Source organism: Vulpes vulpes, chromosome 2, assembly GCF_048418805.1.
Source record: "Vulpes vulpes isolate BD-2025 chromosome 2, VulVul3, whole genome shotgun sequence".
Lineage (NCBI taxonomy): Eukaryota > Metazoa > Chordata > Mammalia > Carnivora > Canidae > Vulpes > Vulpes vulpes.
This window is the reverse complement of record NC_132781.1, coordinates 92,028,581-92,044,382: the sequence shown is the minus strand read 5'-3', so window position 1 is coordinate 92,044,382 and position 15,802 is coordinate 92,028,581. Positions and strand designations below refer to the sequence as shown.

The 15,802-nt window shown below is 40.1% G+C and overlaps 1 protein-coding gene and 1 pseudogene across 4 annotated transcripts in view; one reads left to right on the top strand and one right to left on the bottom strand.

Annotated features, from left to right (window-relative positions):
- MPP7 (MAGUK p55 scaffold protein 7) overlaps window positions 1-15,802 on the top strand; it is a 302,487-nt gene that overhangs the window by 38,073 nt on the left and 248,612 nt on the right. The gene's annotated exons all lie outside the window — the stretch shown is intronic.
- On the bottom strand, window positions 3,619-4,540 carry LOC112921538 (mitochondrial carrier homolog 2 pseudogene; annotated as a pseudogene).

The following is a 15,802-nucleotide window of genomic DNA, read 5'->3' as shown; positions in this document are numbered from 1 at the left end:
ATGTCATATTTCCCTTCCGTATTTAAATATTGTCTGAATGGAAGTATTACTTTTGTGTTCTTATTAAGTAGACTAGTTATAATATGGTTCGTTATTAGGGAACACTTTTGACATTACTATTTAAGACTGGGAGTTGAAAAAATTATTGCATTTGCAGTAGGTTTCTTTTGTTGTTGTTTTGACAGCTTGAATGCTTTATGAGTCATGAGTTGATAATTAAAGGTGATCAAAATGCATAAGGAAGTCCCAGTAATTATAGGAAAAGAAAGTCCTCACTCTTGAGCAAAAGCAAAATGTAATCAGAGATGAATTTGCTCCCTATTATTTGTAATAAGGAAGAATAGTGTGAGTCTGAAATATTATGCCCTAACCTTTTCCCAATTGTTTTTGCAAGTGCCTTTTAGACAATAAAATGGAAAAATACAGACAATAAAATGTAAAAATACAGACAATAAAATGGCTTACAAGGTGCTGTATGATCTAACTCCTGCCTACATTTCCTTTCAAATTTTATCACAATTTCTCTGTGGCTCATTATGTTCCAGCCACACTGTCCTTTCAGTACCCTGGGCTCTTCCTGAGAACCTCAGCTCATGATGGACCTTCTGCTAGAATGCGCTCCTCTCTCACTTGATTGTCCCCTCCATACCCCTTTAATTCAGGTCTGTTTAATTTCATCTTCTTAGAGTAACTTCCCTCTGTTAAAAATATATATATATATATATATATATATTCAGGTAAATTTGAGGATCTAATTGGCTTGATTAAATGATTCGAGTATCGGGCATTATCCCTCCTAGCAAGAAGAGGGGAGCTCTGAGTTCTACAAAATGGGAGGTCTTTTTTTTTTAAGTGGGGCAAGAAAGTTATCAGCAAGGGAAAAGGGTGGTTCTAGGCAAGACAGTTTTCCCTTAGGGGGAAGGATAGGGGCTCTTACCATGCAGATAACCTCATCTCCCTTTGTGGGATGGAGAGGGCCTGTGTGGCAGCCTCACTGGCCTGATTGGAGAAACATTTTTTTTTTTTTTTAGAGATTTTGTTTATTTGAGGTGGGGTACAGGGGAGAAGCAAAGGGAGGGGAAGAAGCAGACTCCCTACTGAGCAGGGAGCCTGATGTGGGATTCAATCCCAGGACTTTGGGATCCTGACCTGAGCCAAAGAGAGACACTTAACCAACTGAGCCACCCAGGCATCCCTGGAAAATTCTTGACTGACTCCCCCTGCATTTCTGGGGGAGGTTCAGACTGCCATTAGATTAGGAACTAAGCCCCAGTTTGGGTCGTGGCCTAACTGATGCCATATTGGGCCTGTGGTTTTCTTTTTAACACCTGTTTACCCAATGTAAGATATGTCCCCCTCCCCTATTCATTCTTTTTTTTTTTTTAAATTTTTATTTATTTATGATAGTCACACACACACACACACACACACACACAGAGGAGAGAGAGAGGCAGAGACACAGGCAGAGGGAGAAGCAGGCTCCATGCACCGGGAGCCCGACGTGGGATTCGATCCCGGGTCTCCAGGATCGCGCCCTGGGCCAAAGGCAGGTGCCAAACCGCTGCGCCACCCAGGGATCCCTATTCATTCTTTCAAATAGTATTAACCAACCCACTTTTTCTTTACTGTATTTATCACAGTTAGTAGTTTATTGGTTATTCATGTATTTGAATACTTCTGTGTTCCATCTTTTTGCTTTGGCAGCTCTATGAAAGGAAGGGCCATATCTGTTTTGTTCACCACAGTATACCCAGTGCCAAAAGGAAGTGGCTGACTCATAATAAATATGCTAATTATTTTTTTAGGTATAAGGGCCTTTTGATGTGACCTGGGCTGCTAATTCTGTCCCTTTAAGTACTCCTTGTTTATCTTTGTATCATTCATCTGTTGGCTCAGGTGCACCTGTCTTTAAAAATAGTAGCAATAGAAACTCAGTACCTCTGTTGGAAACTTAGGGGATGATCTCTTGTCTTCTTTTTCCTCATTTCCTGATGGGGTGTAGGTGCTGAGTGCTGTTTCGTCAGCGCCTCAGTACGGTGCGTGATGCTGGTGTTTCCTACATCTCCGGCCACTTAGTGTTTCCCGGGATGTCTCTGCTCATTTCTATCTTCTTACCCATGACCTCTGCTAATAAAACTGGTAGAGAAAGTGTCTTCTGAACAGTATTTTTTTTTTTCAATTTTCCTAGATCATCTTTACTGAAGGATTTTTTTGGGGGAAAAAGTGGGTAATGCAAAACATTTTTATATTAAAACAAATGCAGATAATATTGAATAGAATATAAAATTTACATTACTTTTTGAGACAAAGTAAGAGACCTCAAAGACATTTCCAGGTAGGCTGCTCATGAGCTTCAGGCTGTATTCCTAAACCCTGAGGGAGAGAGGAGATCCCTGCATGCTTACTCTAATATTATGGGCGCTGCTCCTTTGATAGAGAAGTCTGAGAAGCAGCAAATTAAGTGCTTACTCATTTGGCAACATCCCAGTGGATTAAATTAGTGAAACCATATGCTTTCTCATCCTAGAGCATTTGAACCTGCTTTAAAAAGGCCTGAGTAAATAGGAGCTTTATGCTTGAGTTGAAATTCTTTCCCTCTAAAATGGTATTTTTTCTCCTGTGAATGCTAACATGCCTAACGGAGAGTATGACATGCGAGGTGGTCAATATCCTAAGTGCCCTGTGGATCTAAGTGTGCATTACCAGGTAGGAAGGAAAAGCAAATTACTCACCTTCTGCAACAGCAACAACGAAAATTAAAAACTGAAGGAAAGATTATAAGATGATAATCTGTACAGAAAATCTGATATACACTTATAACTGTATAATGATATAATTCAGGGACTGGCAAAGACTTGACTCTTAGAGAAGAGGCTACTGCTACAGTATTTGCTTCTCATATTTTTACAACAAGAATTTCTTTTGCGTGGTCGCCGGGTGGGAGGGAGGAAGCCATTATGTCTTGCTTTCCAAATCTTGCTTGTTCTCTGTAATTTTCCCTTTGTTTTTGTTGTTGGCAACAATTTGTTACTTTGCAGTAAGAGACTGAAGGAGAGGATACCCAGTGGAGAGATTTTCCAGGGTCATTTAGCAATAGATTCTTTTTTTTTTTTTTTTTTTTAAGGATGAGAGACAAGGTTAATCAAACGTGCTTAGAAGCATTTAATGGGAGGCAGATTCTGATGGATGCTGAGGCTTTAGGGTCTACTAAAGAAAGGTAATTAATAATCTCCCATTTACCTTATTATATTTCTTAAGTTTTATGGAATTCTTTCTTTCTTGAGAAAGCCTTACAATTTTACAAAGCCTTAAAATTAAGATTCAAATCACATGATGACCTGCCTATACCCCTCATAAAATGCAACTTTGTTTTTTTCTTCCCTGTTTAAATAAGGACTCTGGAGCAAAAACGTCCCGTTTCAGAATAACAGAAGAAGACTATCAGTGGTAAATTATGTAGTGCTGGGAAAAAGAACAAAAAAGGCAGACATCGAACACCTCCATTTTCCCAAGATTCAATGATTATTAAAAAAAGCACGCCACACTGTATAGAAATCAACATTCTCTCCCATAGTTCTGTGCGTCTGGGACTATAGAAATATCACTGTCTCTGCCCCACATCTTCAAATTAACATTCTCAGGTCACAACAATAAGTCTTCCCAAAGAGGACCTTCTGGAAAAACAAGCTATTTCCTTGGCTCATATTTCCCTCTTTTTGTAGCATGCACCAGCAATCTATCCAAGAAGTATATATTGGGGAGTAAGGAGGGGATCCACCAGCAAGCCCACAGTTGTTGACAACCATAAGATTAGAGACAAGCACAAAGGGATAGGTCAACATACTGACAAAAAATCCTGTGACAGCTTGGGAATAACTCTTCATCTCACTCATGGTAGAAACCCTACTGTCCAGTGCATAGGTATTGACGAGGTAGGCCAGTGAGTTACAGAGCCACAAAGAAACGATGTCACCTAGGAGGCGAGGAATAAGACCCGCAAAAAATCCTAGGATGCCCTCTTCGCGATAGATGGTTACTATGGAGTCATAAAGTCCACGGTACTTGGATTCTCTGCCAATGAATTGTAGCCTAGATCTCGGTGTGATCACGTGGAAGGGATGTGTGATGAGGGTAGCAGCAGAACGGGCCATCATTTCTCGAGTTGTCTCCTTGATAACTTGGTCGAAGGAAGGTGTGACTTCTTTCTGTACATTTCCAGAGCCTAAATCCTCGACCTTGTCACGTTCCTGGTAATGCTGTAAAACTTTACCATGGACCACAGTTCCAAGGACATCTGAACACAGTCTTGGAGTTAAGCCTGTGAACAACCCACGCTTCCCATTGACGATTGCAATGTGCTGAGCATAACAGACCAGGAAGCTGACATACTTGCTGCCCAAAAATATTTCATCCTATTGTTGGAGGAAGAGGCTCATATCCCACCTGGATGAGCACCTTCACGTACATGAGCGGCTGGGACAGGATGGTGAGGCCGGAGCCCAGGAGCACCTGACTGGCTGCGTCCGCCATGATGGCACCCGCGGACTGAACAGTATTTTTAGATTTCTGAATATCAACAGTGTTTCTACCATTGTTCCAGTAAATTAATCTTTCAGACACGGTTCAGAACATGCCCTGTCCTTCTTGGGCCACCTTCCTCATACAAACTCCTCAGGCTGGCATTCATGACTGTTCTTTTCTAATCTTAACTCCCACTGTCATTCCAACACATACCTTTTATTTTATCCCAACTGTAATAAACAGTTTCTCTAACGTGTCTTCGGCTTCCCACTTCCATATGTTTGCTCAAGCTGTTGGGGACGGCATAGATTCATGCTTGGGCTCTGTAGTTAGATTCTGGGTACTGATGTTTGTAGTCTGAAATTCTCTTTTGTTTAGAAAACCCTCCAAGACCAAGGCTGGTGTCCATCTTGCTTATTTCCACTCTAATTCTGCGATTATGGCAGATACCAGGCAGGTGGAATTTAAAACCTCAGCCTCTCATGTGTCAGGCTGAGCTATGGCTCCAGTGGTCTCGAGTGAGCACTGGGTTTCTGCACTGTACTTATTTACTTTTTTTAAGAATTTAAATTCAGTTAGCCAATACATAGTACATGCTTTGTTTCAGATGTAGTGTTCAATTTATCAGTTGCGTCTAACACCCAGTGCTCATCACATCATGTGCCCTCCTTCACGCCCATCACCAAATTCAGGATAAAGAAGGTGTGTGTGTGTGTGTGTGTATGTGTGTGTGTGTGTGTACACATATATACATATTTATATACACACTATGGAATATTAGCCGTCGGAAAGGGCGAATACTTACCACTTACATAAACATGGATGGAACTGGAGGGTATTATATGCTAAGTGAAATAAGTTAGAGAAAGACAATTATCATATGGTTTCACTCATATATGGAATATAAGAAACAGTGCAGAGGATCATAGGGGAAGGGAGGGAGACAAACCATGAGAGACTCTTAACTCTAGGAAACAAAGTGAGGGTTTCTGGAGGGGTAGTGGGTAGAGGGATGGGGTAATTTTCTTTGCCTACCAGGCCAGCATCCAGTTCTCTGGTCCCAGTTGCTCCTCCTGGTCCTCCCTAGGGTGAGACTTCTCCTTGGTCCCTGTAGCCCTGTCTTCTCTGGAGCTGCCTTTTCTGGAAACTGAAGCCTTGCCTCTGGAATTGAATCTGGGGCTCACACATCAGGCAGGTCTCTGACACCAGCTGGATATCCCACAGCTTAACTCCATTCTAACACAGCCTACGGGCAGTAGTAGGCCAGTCCCACACAAGACTGGCCCTCCCCTCCCCCTTTTCAGAAGCGAGTCCATGTTGTCACCTGTGCTTCTGACCCACCAGCCCTAAACCAGAGGTTCCTAGCACTCCGTCCTCAGGTTCAATTAATTTGCTGGAGTAGTTCACTGAACTCAGGAAAACAGTTTGCTTACTAGATGACCGGTTTATTATAACATATAACTCAGAACAGCCAGGTGGAAGAGATGCAGAGGACAAGGTAAAGGGGAGAGGGACATGGAGTTGGATACCCTCTCCTGTGCACCACTCTCCCCATGCCTCCTTGTGTTCACCAACCTTGGAAGCTCCCCGAGCTCTGTCCTTTTGGGCTTTCATTGGACATGGGTGATTGGGATCAGTGTCCAGCCCCTCCGACCTCCAGGGACTGAAAGTGCTAGCCCAAATCATTTAGTTGGCTCCCCTGGCAGCCAGCCTCCATACTTAGAGGTTTTCCAGAAGTCACCTCAGTAACCTCAACTCAGGGTTGCTTGAAAGGAGTGGGGGATGTGATGAATAGCAAAAGACACCTTTGATTGCTCTTAAGCACTTTGGAAATTCTAAGGGTTTTAAGAGCCTGGGAGAAGACCAAATACATATTTAATTATCACAGTATTCTTACAGGATGCTCGAGAACAAAGATTAAGAAAAAAACTTTGAGACATTGTATACGGTGCAACTTAGTTTAAGTAACTTGGGGACAGGACCTGTGGACAGAAAGGGCTGTCCCTTTGCTGTATGAAGCTGGTGGTTGCATGCCTCATGCTCATGGGGGAGGAAACATGCAGGGAGTGTTAGATCATAGATGTCTTCTTTGAATTTCTACTTATAAAATAACTTTGCAGGATTCTCTGGTGCTTATCATTGAGTTAGAAATTATGTGTTTTTTATGTGTTGTAAAAATTGGGGGATCCCTGGGTGGTGCAGCGGTTTAGTGCCTGTCTTTGGCCCAGGGCGCGATCCTGGAGACCCGGGATCGAATCCCACATCGGGCTCCCGGTGCATGGAGCCTGCTTCTCCCTCTGCCTGTGTCTCTCTGCCTCTCTCTCTCTGTGTGACTATCATAAATAAATAAAAATTAAAAAAAAAATTGGGAGGGTGGTGGTGATATGAAAGACCAAAGTTTGGGAGCTGCCGATTTAATTACTGACACATAGCTGTTTCTGTTTAGCTTTGAGCTGATATATTGTATTTTTTATTTTTTTTAAAGATTATTTATTTATTCATGATAGACATAGAGAGAAGGGCAGAGACACAGGCAGAGGGAGAAGCAGGCTCCACGCTGGGAGCCCGATGCGGGAATCAATCCTGGGACTCCAGGATCACGCCCCGGGCCAAAGGCAGGCGCCAAACCGCTGAGCCCCCCAGGGACCCCTGAGCTGATATATTTTAGAGTTAAAAGGAAATGGGGGAGGAGGGTGGGATGTCACAGGTGAGGAGCCTCAGCCATTCAGTCTGAGTAGAAGTTCTGGTACGACATTTCATTCACCCGCCCTTCCTTCCTGTTAGTGGCTGCCTAGCGTGGTTCGACAATGTCATGTTTCTACAGCCTCTTGCCCCACCCTCCTGTTCTATGTGGAGTGCTCTCCTCCAGTCCACAGAGGGCTCCTCACAGTAGGGATGCTGTCATCTTTATCTGCGATCCCAGTGTCAGGCTTGGTAGTGGCTCAGGAAGCGTTCATTGAATGCGTTTAGTTACTATTCAAGTAAAAGTAATAGTAAAGCCATGAATTTAATCTGTCCTAAGTGAAATGAAAACTTACCAAACAGTTGTATGTATGGGCATGCTGCAGACTTTCAGTACTGTGTGCTGGAAAAAACCTTTTTTGTTTTTTTCTGTCATCTTGGTCATATCAGCTTCGGTCTTGTGGGGAAAGGCAGTGTGAACATGACATTGTGGAAGGAACATTGAGTTCTAGACTTGGGCCTGTCCTCTTCTTGTCCCAAGGATCTGGTACAGAAGGGTAAAGCAGAGGTATACCTCACCTCAGTGGGTTGTGGGTCAGACAGAGTAATGGTACTGTAAATACCATTGCCAAGATCTACAGAAGTGCGTGTTTTTATATATGTACTGTGTCAGCTCAGGATTATGGTACCTCCCTAGAAACTTTTGTATCTAACTTTTGTATCTATCAGACCATAGTCTGCCCTTTTCTCATTGAAAAATAAAACAAAACACTATGGGCAAAACCCAAAACCCTTGTTTCTTGCTTGTATTTGTCTCTAAGCTACCTCAGATCTTTTTTAGGGGGAGGAGTCGGAATATGAATTAATAAACACTTTGTTTTCTTTTACTGTTTATGAAATACTTTTTCTGAAAAGCATTGGTAGCTCTGGAATACATTATTGGTGATTCAAAACAAAAATAGACATTTTTTTTTCACTTGAAAGATGCTTTTGTTGGGAATTGATAGTAATGCATTACTCTGCTATATGAAAGGAGAGTGTGCAGGGAACTTAGTCCTGGGATAAGGTAATCATGGTGTAACGATTATTGACCATGATGACCTAATTTTTTGGACTATTCTATGCTAGACACTGAAAGTTCATCCTCGTAAATGATATTGTGAAAATTCTTTAGGGGAAAAGAAAGCTGGTAAGTGAAAGGGCTTGGATTGAAACCTTGAAACTAGGTTTGGTTGACTTGAAAGCCCAGTGGTTGTCTGCTCTGGCTGTGCATTTGGTCTACTTGCAAATGGAATTCTAGACCTTGGTGAAATTCTCCTTTATGGTTTAAATGTCTTCAATATAAACTGTGATCAGTAATGTCCACATCTGATAATTCCACTGTGTGGAATTGGTACTTGTCTTGGTACTGGTGAAATTCTCTTTTATGGTTTAAATGTCTTCAGTATAAACTGTGATCAGTAATGTCCACATCTGATAATTCCACTATGTGGATTACCTGTGAATTTCTTTCATTTGTCTTTTTCTATTGGTTCTGTCTCTTGAAAAGTCTAGTGATTTTTTAAAAAGATTTTTTTTTAGTTTTGAGAGAGAAAGAGCATTTGAGCTCATGCATGCACAAGTGGGGGGGGGGGGGAAGGGGGGAAGAGACAGAGAGAGAGAGAGAGAGAGAGAAGCAGACACCGGAGCTCTATCTCACAACCCATAGACCATGACCTGAGCCGAAATCATGAGTTGCTTAACTGATTGAGCCACCCAGGTGTTTCAAGTCTAGTGATTCTTGATTGAATATTGGTCATGATGGACAATTGAAGAGGCTTCTGATGATAGTTTAGTTTCTGTGAGGCAGTTAGAATAGGGGCAGCCACCTGAATCCAATCAGCGGGTGAGCTGATTCAGAGTGTGATGCATTTATAATGACTCATGCATTTCCAGGTCCCCTTTACCTCACAGGTGCAGTTCTTTAGAGGTGTCAACGGACACCTTTCGGGTACCAACTGAAAGCGGGTGGGACATAGTTGTGCCTCTCTCCCTTGTTAGGCTGTCAACTCCAGTTTTGATCTTTCTGCTCCAGTGAGACAGACTGCATCTCTGCTCAGCTTCTCATTCTCTTAGCAGCTGCATTGTATTCATTTTCCCTACCCCCTGCTCTCATTTGCTTATCAATCAGTGAATACTTGGACCAGAAAAGTAGCTTGGATTGCCAGACTCACTCTTTTGTGCTTTTCTTCCCTCTGGAATCTTGACCCTTCACATCCTGGCCACTTTATGGTCCTGAAATCCAGTTTCTGTCTTCCCAGCCTGCCACACCAACAGGGGCTCTCTTTGATGCCTCTCTGCTTTCTGACATTTGTCTTATCTTCTCAGCCTCTTATCTCTGCTGCTTACGAACTTGGAATGTACTCAGGGAAAAGCAGTGCAGAATGTTGGGTGCATCTCTGGCTATTTCCCTTTTCTTCCAGATCTTGGCCATTCAAGTCCTGCTTTGGAAGACTTTTTTTTTTTTTTTTTAACCTTTCAAACATTCCTTTAAAAAAGGCTTGTCCAGCTTTTCTAGTTTTTCTTTTTCTCCTCCTCTTTGTCTGGTATTAGGTGGTGGTAAGTGGAGCATAGATTGTGTTAATTTCCATAACTGCTATAGTTATTGTGATTGACTTTGGAGTTAACTGTTAGCCAAGTTTTGTTTTGATGAGATTTTTGGGGCTTTTTTTTAAAGAAATAAAAATGTTTATTACTAAAAACAAATAATTGAATTTCATTCTATTAAGGGGCCTGATAAAATTTTAAGGGACCACTAACCTCAGAGCTTTATAAGAGTAATTTCCCCCAAATTTTGATTGTGTATGAATGCAATATTATTATGTACTACTTCTTCAGAATTTTAATTGTTAAATGAAAACTAATATTTTATCTTTTCCTATTTTACTTTTTTAAAAAGATTTTATTTATTCATTCATGAGAGACACACAGAGAGAAACAGACACAGGCAGAAGGAGAAGCAGGCTCCATGCAGGGGGCCCAATGTGGGACTCGATCCCGGGAACTCCAGGATCATGCCCTGGGCCAAAGGCAGGCGCTAAACCGCTGAGCCACCCAGGAATCCCCTGTTTTAATCATTCTTAGAATGAAGGTAGCTTAAAAATATTTTGAAAAAAGTGATTTTCTGAAACTGTAAATACCAAAACCCCTTTAAATTCATCTTTTAAATGATTCAGGTTTGAGATAGTTATCCTCCCATCATAATGAAAAGCTTTTGAATGAAATCTGGAAAACAGTAAATTAACAAGATAAACATAGAGGCCTGAAATGAAGAGTTTGGCATTAATTAGGTAATTTAATAAAAGATGACCTCACATTTAACTTGTGTACCTTAATTATTTCTTAACCCAAAAACCTCATTTGCATGGAATGTTATTACGTGAAGCAGAGGTACCAAGTAGACTATTCTGGTACCTTAAAATAAAATGTCCACCTTATGTTGCATAGATTTTTAATTTTTTAAAGGTCTGGTAGGGCAAAGTAAGATGCAAAATTCCTTCATGAATTCATTTATAACTCTTAGAATGACTCATGTGGCTAGCTAGGTACAAGGCCACACAATTGCTTACTTAAGCCCAAATACATTATAGAATTCAAAATTGCTTCATTTGCCAGGCTGCCAGGAAACTTTGAACACTGTGTTAGAACCTAGGAAGAAAAGAAAATTTAAAGTGTTTTACTTCTGAATAATATTTTTAGAAGCCCTGTTGGTGACAGGATTACATAGAGACAGTGTTTATCCAGAAGGTTATTAAATCAGAAAGTTTCATTTCAAGATGAATCAACAGACATTGACTAAGATGTACTTATGGCACCCTAGAGAGAATCCTTGAAGACACTTGGAAGAATGTTATTCGCACAGTACTACCAACATACTACTGAGTTTTGAAAAATTGTTAACAAATATGGGATCAGTATACCAATTGCTTGCTCTTTCATACCTTAAGTGTTAGTAGACCACAGGAAAGGATTTGTCAAGAATTTGCATATAAGACACTTTCTTGGGGGGTTGTGTGTGTGGTTTTTTTTTTTTTTTTTAGTGAATGATTCTCACTTTTTCAATTTGTGGGAAGATGGAAGTGTGTTGTGTAAAGTTGAAAGATGGCTGCAGGGATCCCTGGGTGGCACAGCAGTTTAGCACCTGCCTTTGGCCCAGGGCGCGATCCTGGAGACCCGGGATCGAATCCCACGTCGGGCTCCTGGCATGGAGCCTGCTTCTCCCTCTGCCTATGTCTCTGCCTCTCTCTCTCTCTCTCTCTCTCTCTCTCTCTCTCTGTGTGTGTGACTATCATAAATAAATAAAAATTAAAAAAAAAAAGAAAGATGGCTTCAGTAAAGACACATGGTGGAACATCTTAATGAACTTAACAGAAAATTGCAAGAACTGCAGAAATTATGTATTATGTTTACTGATGATTCAAAATAGAAATTAAACTTAGGAGGGGATCCCTGGGTGGCTTAGCGGTTTGGCACCTGCTCTTGGCCCAGGGCGCAGTCCTGGAGTCCCAGGATCGAGTTCCACGTCGGGCTCCTGGCATGGAGCCTGCTTCTCCCTCCTCCTGTGTCTCTGCCCGCCCTGCTGTGTGTCTATCATAAATAATAAATAAATCTTTAAAAAAAAGAAATTAAACTTAGGAAAAATTAGATTACAAGTGTTCACTAATGATGCTCAGTAAATATTGACTACAAAATAATGATTTACTAATAAAGAATTTATTCCTGTTTGAAGGAAAAAATATTTTAAAAATTTAAAAATAGACTATTTCTCAGAGCAGTTTTAAGTTTATATAAAATGGAATGGAAGGACAGAGATGCCCTTATACTCTGCCCCAAACATGCATAGCCTCCTCTGTTTTCAGCATATTCCACCAGAGTGCTCTCTTTGTTGGTGAACCCACCCAGGCACGTGGTTATCACCTTGAGTTGACAGTTCATATTAGGTTCACTTTTGGTGTTGCATAGTCTATGTAGTTTGGAAAAGTATATAATGACATGTATCTGCTGTTTTAGTATCATAGGGAGTAGTTTCACTGCCTTGAAAAATCCTATTTTCTGCTGATTTGTCCCTTCCTCTCCCTTAACCTTTGAAAACCACTTAGTTTTACAGTTTCCATAGTTTGCTTTTGGAAAATGTTGCTTTAACAACCTGAGATGAGAAGTTTGGTTGAATTTGAAGTCAATATGCCTTGTCACAAAATGCATTTATTAATGGAAAAAATAGGAAATATGAAATACTATTATAATTTTTGAATGTAAAAATGATTTAAAATGTTTATTACATTGTATGAGCAATGTGTATTGTTGCTGGGGATCCATAAGAAGTTTGAAGAAGTCATCTATATTGATCAGTACATAGTCAGTATAAATGTAGAGCCCAATGTAAAAAAGTTGACATTCATAGAAAGAAGGTTATATTTCTCATGAAAAAAAAATCCGTTCATACAGAATACTTTGTATTCTGGTTTGCTGATCATAATTATGGAATATAAGGGAAGTATAATTGGTTTGTATAGTGCAAACCTTGATTTCCCTTCCAGACACCAGATAAATGATGTTATTTATAATCTGTGCCGTGACATGAATCACTGATCTGTATTGGCTGCTTTTTAACACTGTGTAAATTGACTCTCCAGATGAGTCATTTGGTTTTTAATCTACTGTGGGTTGTTTTAGTGGGGGATAAATTCGATCTAGGAAACCTAGAAACTTCTAAGGGATTATAGAACTTTTTGAAACATATAGGGTTTCTGAGAACTATCTTTATCCTTTTCATTGGCCAGGCTGACATAGCTCAGAGAACTTAGAGTTATGACTTTAGCCAAGTGCCCGTGTGGTCACATATGTAGCCTTAGGTCAGATGTGTTTCTTTTTAGTTATATACTCAGTGTACATTTAATGAGCTTTGCTGTGCCTGGCATCGTGGAAGATAATTTATATTCCCCTTTGTTCTTAAGGAATTTATAGTTTAATGGAGGGAAAAGCCATACAGATTCTTACATAAATGTATTAAATACAACAATAAATAGGCCTTGAGACCCATGAGGGACTTGTGACCCATAGTCTGGTATTTGAGTTTCAAAAAATTACTGTAATGTGTATAATTCTTTGTTGTTAATTAGGTAAGTAAGAATTGAATAAGTAGTGATGAATTTTAAAAAGTACAAAAAGTATAGCCTAAAAATTTAGTTGGATTTTATATCCTAACCCTCTTCCCTGTTTGTACTTTTAACTCATTTTTTAGACCATTTTAGATCATTAACCCTTCCTCCTCCCTTTTTTTTGGTCATCAGTGATGATTTGTAAGTTTCTTGCACATCTGTATTTTCAAACACATGTAAATGATGTCTTTAGTGAAAATTCCTGGGAGCAGAATCTGTGCTGGAGATGCTTTCTCTGGTGTATTTGCTTGTTATTAGAATTCTTAGAATTAATAGACTTTTATTTATTTTTAAAGATTTGTTTACTTGAGAGAGCGCATGAGCGGGAGGGGCAGAGAGAGAGAATATTTAGGCAGGCTCCACGATCAGCATGGAGCCGGACATGAGGCTGGATCTCACAACTCTGAGATCAGGACATGAGCCAAAAACCAAGAGTCAGATGCTTAACTGACTGCCCCACCCAGGTGCCCCAATAGGCTTTTCTTCTATAGACAACTAGAAACCTGAGAGGCTTTTGGGAGTTTGCAATTGACAGAACTAGTCTGGGAGATAGTAATCCTAATGGTTTAGCTGCAGCTCCTGAAGACTGTCATCTGGAAGGAAATGCAAGGAGGCTGTATGTGCCCTTAATTCCTCTTTGGTCCCTCAATGCCTCTTCCTGTCACGTGAGCCACCACTGCCCTCCCATCGTCTCTGTCTAGACATGCTTTCGTCAGTTGTCCTGAACTCCAGAATCTCCTTTTTCATGGTCCTCGTGTCCTGAGCTGACCTGAGGTAGGCATGCTTCTGATTGTTGGAGCAAGAAAATCAGCCGTGTGTGTCTATACAAATGGTAGCATTTCCAGGCTCTTCTATGAAGTCCAAAAAATAGTTTATATAGATTGATGTTATACTAGTCCTAAGCAAAGTAAGATACTTGAATTTGAGTGTGATATTTACTGTCTCTCTCCTCCTTTCCTCCTCCCAGTGCTGGAGCTAATTACTAGAAATATTCCTAGTTATCTAACCCACAAATAGGAGAATACTCTTTTATTTTTCTGGATTAGGATGCTCTGATCCATTGAGCTCTGTGATTAGAATTTTGTTAATTTGCAGAATTGACTAGGAGAAAGTATTTCAATAATACATTTGTAGACTTAAGAAAAAAATGCATTCTTATCCTTTTTCTATACTTTTCCCGTCAAAGTACCTTTGTACTGTATTAGAATGTATACGAACATTTAGGGAATAAAAGGGGTGAAATGCCGAAAATTCAATAATTCCTAGTTGCCATGAAAATGGCAAATTCCTGTGTAGTATTTGATTGCAGATTCCTGCCCCTCCCATTCTTTAATTGTTTTCAGAGCCATAGAACATAGCAATTACATGTGAGGCCTCAATAGCTTAGCCTTTGATTCTGTGCAGGTTTCCTGATTGCATACATCCAACAGCTCTCTCTTAGATCGTCATTAAGTTGTTTTATGTGTTTGGGCAGGTTGCCTTGATTTACAGCCAGCACTGAACTAGAGATGAGTAAGATAGCAAGTCTTACCTTGTTTTTTCCCTTGTCAGCCATTCCTATGCTTGTGGTTGGGAGACCTACTTAGAGTAGAGGTAGCAGAATTAGTCAGCTGAATGTAATCTGCCCAAGTTTTCATTTTGAGGTAAATCTCTTTTATGACTCTCTGTATAATACTTGTTATTGCCATTCAGGATAATTCTGTCTGGTAGGTTGTAAGTATCATCTCTGGTTTATTTACTACTTAAAGTACAGTGAATCTAGGAATCCTTCATATTAAAAAAGGTAAGATCAGATTATTAACTCAGGATTTAGTTAGTTGTATTTCCATAGCCTTGCGAAATTAGTACTTAGGACCTGAAGCCCAGTAGTTTTAGGTAATCCCTCCCTCACCTAAACATGTGTTATAGTAATGCCCCCCTGCTTTCCAAATGCTAACCTTTTATTGGGGTCCTTTTCTTCACTTGTTCCTCTCCATAGCACTTTACTCTTGAAGGATTAGTACAAAAAGAAACATAGCGCTTGAACCACAAAATATGCTTAGCCAGATTTCAGAACTTGACAGCTATGAGTTTTCTCTTTGAAAACTTGGCTACTTGGTGAAAGTAATGGTTTTAGAAATGTTCTCAGGTGATGGTTTAGGGAAGAGTAAAAAGAATTTTTTGAGACATTGTCCTATTTTCTTAATCCAAAAAGATCAGAATGCAACTGAAAATAATTCACATAGGAGTAGACACAGTAAAAATACCCTTTTAATAATTAGAAAATTTTGTCCGGAGCAATCAAGTGGACATAATTGCTTGGTTCACTGTGTAAATGCTGCAGAAGTTAGGAAGAATTTTTCATTGTGATTTTTTTTTAATCTATGTGATGTATTTGCATATTTTTACAGACGAGACAAAAC